The sequence below is a fragment of the Hypanus sabinus genome, chromosome 3 (assembly GCF_030144855.1).
Source record: "Hypanus sabinus isolate sHypSab1 chromosome 3, sHypSab1.hap1, whole genome shotgun sequence".
NCBI classification, from domain to species: Eukaryota; Metazoa; Chordata; class Chondrichthyes; order Myliobatiformes; family Dasyatidae; genus Hypanus; species Hypanus sabinus.
Window position 1 is genome coordinate 8,449,852 of NC_082708.1, and position 6,680 is coordinate 8,456,531.

Below are 6,680 nucleotides of genomic sequence, written 5' to 3' on the forward strand. Positions count from 1 at the left end.
TCCCTGCATCCAATTCTTAGATCATGGAACAGGCCCTTTGGCCCTCGATGACTTGGCCAACCACAATGACAAATTAACCTAATTCTTTTCTGCTTACACATGATCCATATTCCTCCATTTCCTGCACAGTCATGTGTCTATCTACCAGCTTCTTAAATTCCACTAATCTTATCTACTTCCACCATTATTCACGGAAGTCCATTCCAGGTACCCTCCAACCTCTCTGCTAAATAAGTCGCTCCGCACATCTCCCATAAACTTTCCTTTCTCATCTCAAACTCATGCCCTTCGGTATCGGACCTTTCTCTGGGAAAAAGATTCAGGCTGTCCACCTATCTCTACCTTCATAAATTTTATAAAGTTCTATCAGATCTCCTCTCAGCCTCTGACGCTCCAGAGAAAACAACCCAAATTTGTCCAACCTCTCCTTGTAGTTCATACCTTCTAATCCAGGCAGCATCCTGGTGAACCTCTTCTGTGACCTCTTCAAAGCCTCCAAATCCTTCCTGTATACTCCAAGTGGGGCCTCACCAAAGTATTATACAATTACTGCAGTCTTACTTAAGGCACTCCCTAAAATGTTCCTTTGTTTAGTCACCTATCCAAATTCCTCTCTGTGTGGTTTGACAGCAAGTATATGTTACTACAGATATTTTACAAGATAAAAAAATTTAATGAGCACTGGCTGTGTTTTGAGCTCTAGCCTAGTTGAATCACTTCTCTGTGTCTGTATACATAGTCAGTGGCCACTTTATTGAAGTATACCTATACATCTGCTCATTAATGCAAATATATAATCACCCAATCATGTGGCAGCAACTCCATGCATAAAAGCATGCAGACATAGTCAAGAGTTTCAGCTGTTGTTCAGACCAAACATCAGAATCGGGAAGAAATGCAAACTAAGTGACGTTGACTATGGAATGATTGTTGGTGCCAGATGGGGAGGTTTGAGTAGCTCAGAAATTGCTGACCACCAGGGATTTTCACAACAGTCTCTAAAGTTTACAGAGAATAGTGCAAAACACAAAGTTAAAATACCCAGTGAGTGGCAGTTCTGTGGGCAAAAATGCCTTGTTAATGAGAGAGGTCAGAAGTGAATGGCCAGGCTGGTTCAAGCTGACAGGAAGGTGACAGTAACCTAAATAACCACGTGTTACAACAGTGGTGTGCGGAAGAGCATCTCTGAACGCACAGCATTTAGAACCTTGAAGAGGATGCGATACAACAGAAGACCACAAGCATACACTCAGAATGCCACTTGATTAGATCCAGGAGGTACTTAATAAAGTGGCCATAGATTGTATGTACACTGAAGACAGAGACAAAAACAAGCTCAATCACATAAGATCAATTTTAAAGAAGCATATTCTCAGAAAGCAAATCATAAACAAAAGACGGTCTACAGATGCTAGAAATCTACAGCAGCACAACAGCAGACCAGGCAGCATCTATAGAGAGAAATAAACAGTCAGTGTTTCAGACCGAGACCCTTCATCAGGAACTGTTGAAAGCCTGTTGAACGGTCTTAGCCTGAAGAAGGCTCTCAGCCAGAAAAGTTGACTGTTTATTCATTTCCATAGACATTGCCTAACCTGCTGAGCTCCTTCAGCATCTTGTGTATGTTATGCTGGGAAGGACTGCATTGTCAGTCAGGAAGGGAGAGAGCTGAGTTTAGATACCATCTGCCAACAGAAGGTTTGTTTATTATGTTGGAAAAATGTAAGATAAGAACAGGAAGCAGCGCCAGTTGTGAACTGAAGAAAAACAGTAGACTCTAGAAATCTGAAACAAACACAATCAGCAGGCCAGACTGTATCTGTGGAGGGGAAACAGTTCAGGTAGTCAAAATCACCCAATGCATCACTGGCACCAGCCTAACCACCATCAAGGACACGTATACAGAAAGGTTCTGGAAAAGGGCCAGTAACATCATGAAAGATCCCACCCACCCTTCTCATGGACTATTTGTCCCACTCCCATCAGGGAGGAGGCTACGTAGCATCCACACCAGGACCACCAGACTCAACAACAGTTACTTTCCCCAAGCAGTGAGGCTGATCAACATCTCCACCCACTAACCCACCCCTCCACACCCCGAACCACCCACTCACCCATCCCTCCACACCCCGACCACCTACTCACCCACCCCTCCACACCCACAACCACCACTACTTATCATTTCCTGTCAGAGTCACCTTTCGTACAGACACTCCTGTGCCTACTGTCACATTATGGGCATACAATCAATCAGTGTATATAAGCTATCTTAGGTATTTATATTTATTGTGTTTATTTTGCTATTGTGGTCCTTATCTTACTGTGTTTTTTTTGTGCTGTATCAGATCCGGAGCAACAACTATTTTGTTCTCCTTTACACTTGTGTACTGGAAATGACATTAAACAGTCTTGATGAAGGCAAGTGTACAAAACGCCTTATTTCACACCCTATCCTGCTGTGCGGCCACTTTCAGAGAGTATGGACATGCCCAAATACCCTGCCGTGCACCACTGCTCCCTAGGGTCCTGCCATTTACTGAATAATTAATAATGATTTTAATATCATGAGAGAAGGCGAGATAGCTGTATTTGCAAAAGGCACAGTATGAGACCAGAGTTCGAGATTTTTTTTATTTAGAAATACGGTAGCATAACAGGCCTTTCTGGCACAAAAAGCCCAATTACACCCATGTGCCCAATTAACCTATGAACCTGTATGTCTTTGTAAGTGGGAGGAACCCGTATGCTTTCTGTTATTGTTAAAGGGAAAAGAGATAAAGATAAATATTAGCTTTATTTGTCACATCCTCCATGAGGACCACAACCTTGTCATTCGATCTGATTGAAACGTTTAAGATAAGGGGATCTGATTGAAACATTTAAGATAATTAAAGGATTTGATAGGATTGAGGCAGGAAATATGTTCCAGATGTTGGGAGAGTCCAGTACCAGAGGGCATGGATTGAGAATAAGAGGTCAGTTATTTAAAACAGAGTTGAGGAAGAGCTTCTTCTCTCAGAGAGCTGTGGGGGTCTGGAATGCACTGCCTCGGAAGACGGTGGAGGCCAATTCTCTGGATGCTTCAAAGAAGGAGCTAGATAGATATCTGATGGATAGGGGAATCAAGGGATATGGGGACAAGGCAGGGACTGGGTATTGATAGTGAATGATCAGCCATGATCTCAGAATGGCGGTGCAGACTCGAGGGGCCGAATGGTCTACTTCTGCACCTATTGTCTATTGGCTTTGGAGGCTTGTGTGTCTGAACGACCAGGAGAGCCATGTTGGCTGGAGTCTTGGTATGCTATGCTTTGGTTTTTGGTACGGTCATCCCTGCCAAACAGGTCAAAGGGTAGAGGCCAGACTAAGAGTGATCCACCGATTCTCCAGGTTTGGGGATTCAGCTCAGGGCTAAAAACCCTGACTGGAAAAACAGAAATGAAGAATTCTTACATATCTGAGTGCAATGGTATTCCTGGGTCTCAAACCAGAACTTGCATGACTGACCGTGGTGAAAACTGAGCTACTGACATGATGAAGGAACACTGCTAGAGATGGAGGACTTTCATTGCTGCTCTAAACACTAGTGGTGTAATGGGCAGTAGAGATTTGTCACCCGTATGTTAAAACATGTAGTGAAATGAATGCCTTGCGTCAAATCAAACCAGCGAGGAGTGTGCTGGGGGCAGCCCCCAAGTGTGACCACGTTTCCGGTGCCAGCATAGCATGTCCACAACTTACTAACCCTAATCCGTACATCTTTGGGATGTGGGAGGAAGCCTACACTGTCACAAGGAGAACGTAAAGAGACAGTGACAGGAATGAAACCCGATCACAATTGCTGTTGCTGCAACTACTACTCTACCGTGCCTCAATACTCAATTGTAATGAAGTGATCTGTATGAACAGCAAGCAAAAGGTTTTCACTCTCCCTCAGAATGTATGATTTATTTTCAATGTATGATTAACCAATTTATTTATTAAGATTTATTAAGACCCTTCTGGCCCTTCGAGCCATGGTATCCAGCAATTCCCCAACTTAATCCTAGCCTAATCACAGGACAATTTACAATGGCCAATTAACCTACCATGCCAGAGGAAACCCACAGGGAGAACGTACAAACTCCTTACAGCAGCGGTGGGAATTGAACCTGGGACGCCTGTACTGTAAAGCACTGTGCTAACATCTGTGTTACTGTGCCACCCCCATGTGAACAGGTAAATCCCATACTAGTGCAGACTGAGGGGATAGCATTGACGCATGGGATGGTGTTAGTCTGAAGCTTCCTTTAAGGCTCTGAAGAGGCAAGCCTAGAGATTTGGAACTTTTAACCAAAGCGTGCTTTCCGAGAGGTAATTATTCCCAGCACACTAAGTGAAGCTTGTTGCTAGGCAGGAGACTCTACTGAGAGTCATTTGACTGCTTGACTGCTCAATAATACAGGCCTGTGGGGATGTGGGCAGGCCAAAGACCTGATTGATGTGATAACTTGGAGCCAGTATCGAACTTCCTGTTGTCTGGCCCATTGTTTTCACTGAAGTCACGGTGCACACACAGCGGTGATTAAACATTCACCAAGGCATAAAACACGAGGTGAAATACTACCCACTCGAAAGCCCGAGGAGATTTATTGGAGGTGAGGGGAGAGGAAGGGGTTTCCTAATGAGCTGGAAGGGGAATGTTGGCATGGATACCAAGATGGATCTCCCACTCTCTTTCACCTTCAGCACAGAGAAAAACAACTGACTTTAAATGAAGAGCAAAGTATGTTCTTGTAATTATATTTAAAACTAAATGACATAGGAGCAGAATTAGGGAATTTAGTCCATCCAGTCTGTTCCGTCATTTAATCTTGACTGATTTTTCAGAATCAGATATGTTATCATTGGCACGTCATGAAATTTGTTGCTTTGCAGCAGCAATACAGTGAAATACTTTAAAATGACTAAAGTTACAATACAAAATATATTAAAACTAAATAAGTAATGCAAAAAGAGACCAAAAAATTAGGTAATGTTCGTGGGTTCAATGTCCATTCAGAAATCTGATGGCAGAGGGGAGGAAATTGTTCCTTTAACATTGAGTGTGTGTCTTCAGGCTCCTGTACTCCTCCCTGATGGCAGCAATGAGAAAGGGGCATGTCTGGGGTGGTAAGGGTCCTTAATGATGGATGCCACCTTCTTGAGGCATAGTCTATTGAAGATGTCATTGATGGAATTCTCAAATCCCTTTGCAATTGCAATTTCTGATTCTACACCTTTATTCCTTCCACCATGGCTATACGCTTCCCACTCCGTGTTCCATCTGCCACTTCACCCAAGTAAGTTTATCATCACCTCTACCTCCTCCGGTGGAATGTCTCCATTGAATCGTATCCATTCTCATCAAATCATCCTATCGAGGTACACGATAATTTGATAAGTTAACTGCTCTGTCCATGACTGCAAAAACTGCAGAGAGTTGCAGATACAGCTCAGCACATCATGGAAAGCAGCCTCCTCTCCATGGACTCTGTCTGCACTTCTCGCTCCCTCAGTAAAGCCAGCACAATCATAGATCCCACCCACCCCAGACACTCTGTCTTCTCCCCTCTCCCATAGGGCAGAAAACCTGTACCACCAGGCTCAAGGGCAGCTTCTACCCAGCTGTAAGAATATTAAACTGTTGTTGAGTATGATAAGCTGGAGTATTGTGCAAATAAAAAATAAATAGATAACATTGAGAACATGAAATGAAGAGCCCTTGAAAGGGAGTCCAAGTTGGGATGAGTGAAGTTATTCACACTGGTTCAGGAGCCTGATGATTGAAGACTAATAACTGTTCTTGAACCTGGTGGTGTAGGACCTAAGGTTACTGGACCTCCTTCCTGATGGTAGTAGTGAGAAGAGAGCATGGCCTGAGTGGTGGGGTTTCCTTGATGTTGGATGATGCTTTAACTGTTGCAGTGCTCCTTGTAGATGTGATTAATGGTGGAGAGGACTTTACCTGTGATGGACTGGGCTGCGTCCACTACTTGGAACCACAGATGAGACCTGAGTGTCAGATGGGGCTGACAGGCAAATGAGGACATGACAAGCCATTTCACCAGAGGTACTAACTCTAAATGGACACCCCACACACCCAACAGAGAGAGAGGTAGAGGGAGGACACAAAGTATTATGCAAGTACCGTATAGTTGGAGATAAGTCTCTACCAAAGGAGGTGTAAAGTGCTCTTTCCCTCCACTAGCCTGCAGATCACCCTTGGGCAAAGTGTAGCACCTGCTTAGCCCCCCAGATCAGGGTCACGTGAAGCCACAGGAGCAGGTGGTGGATGGTTGTATGAGCAGCCGGTGCAGATCACAAATCCTGGTTCTGCGACCACTGACACCAGACAGACAATCTCTGAAGAGTATTGATAACGGCTGGGGTCACACCTCATGTAAAGACACAGCCCAGAAGAAGGAAATGGCAAACCACTTCTGTAGGAAACTTTGCCCAAGAACAGTCATGGTCAAGAGACCATTATCGCCCATGACATAAGACAAATGAACAAACACTATACACCTCCCCGAGATTCACTTCCTTGTGGGAATTCACAGAAAATACAAAGAAACACAGCAGAATCAATGAACAAAATGCACACAATACAGACAAGCAGAGTGGAAAGAAAACAATCTGTGCAAATGCAAAGAGGACTA

General features: G+C 44.0%; 1 protein-coding gene across 6 annotated transcripts in view; it reads right to left on the minus strand.

Moving 5' to 3' along the window:
- Window positions 1–6,680, minus strand: part of gdpd5b (glycerophosphodiester phosphodiesterase domain containing 5b) — a 272,763-nt gene that overhangs the window by 171,397 nt on the left and 94,686 nt on the right. The window lies entirely within an intron of this gene.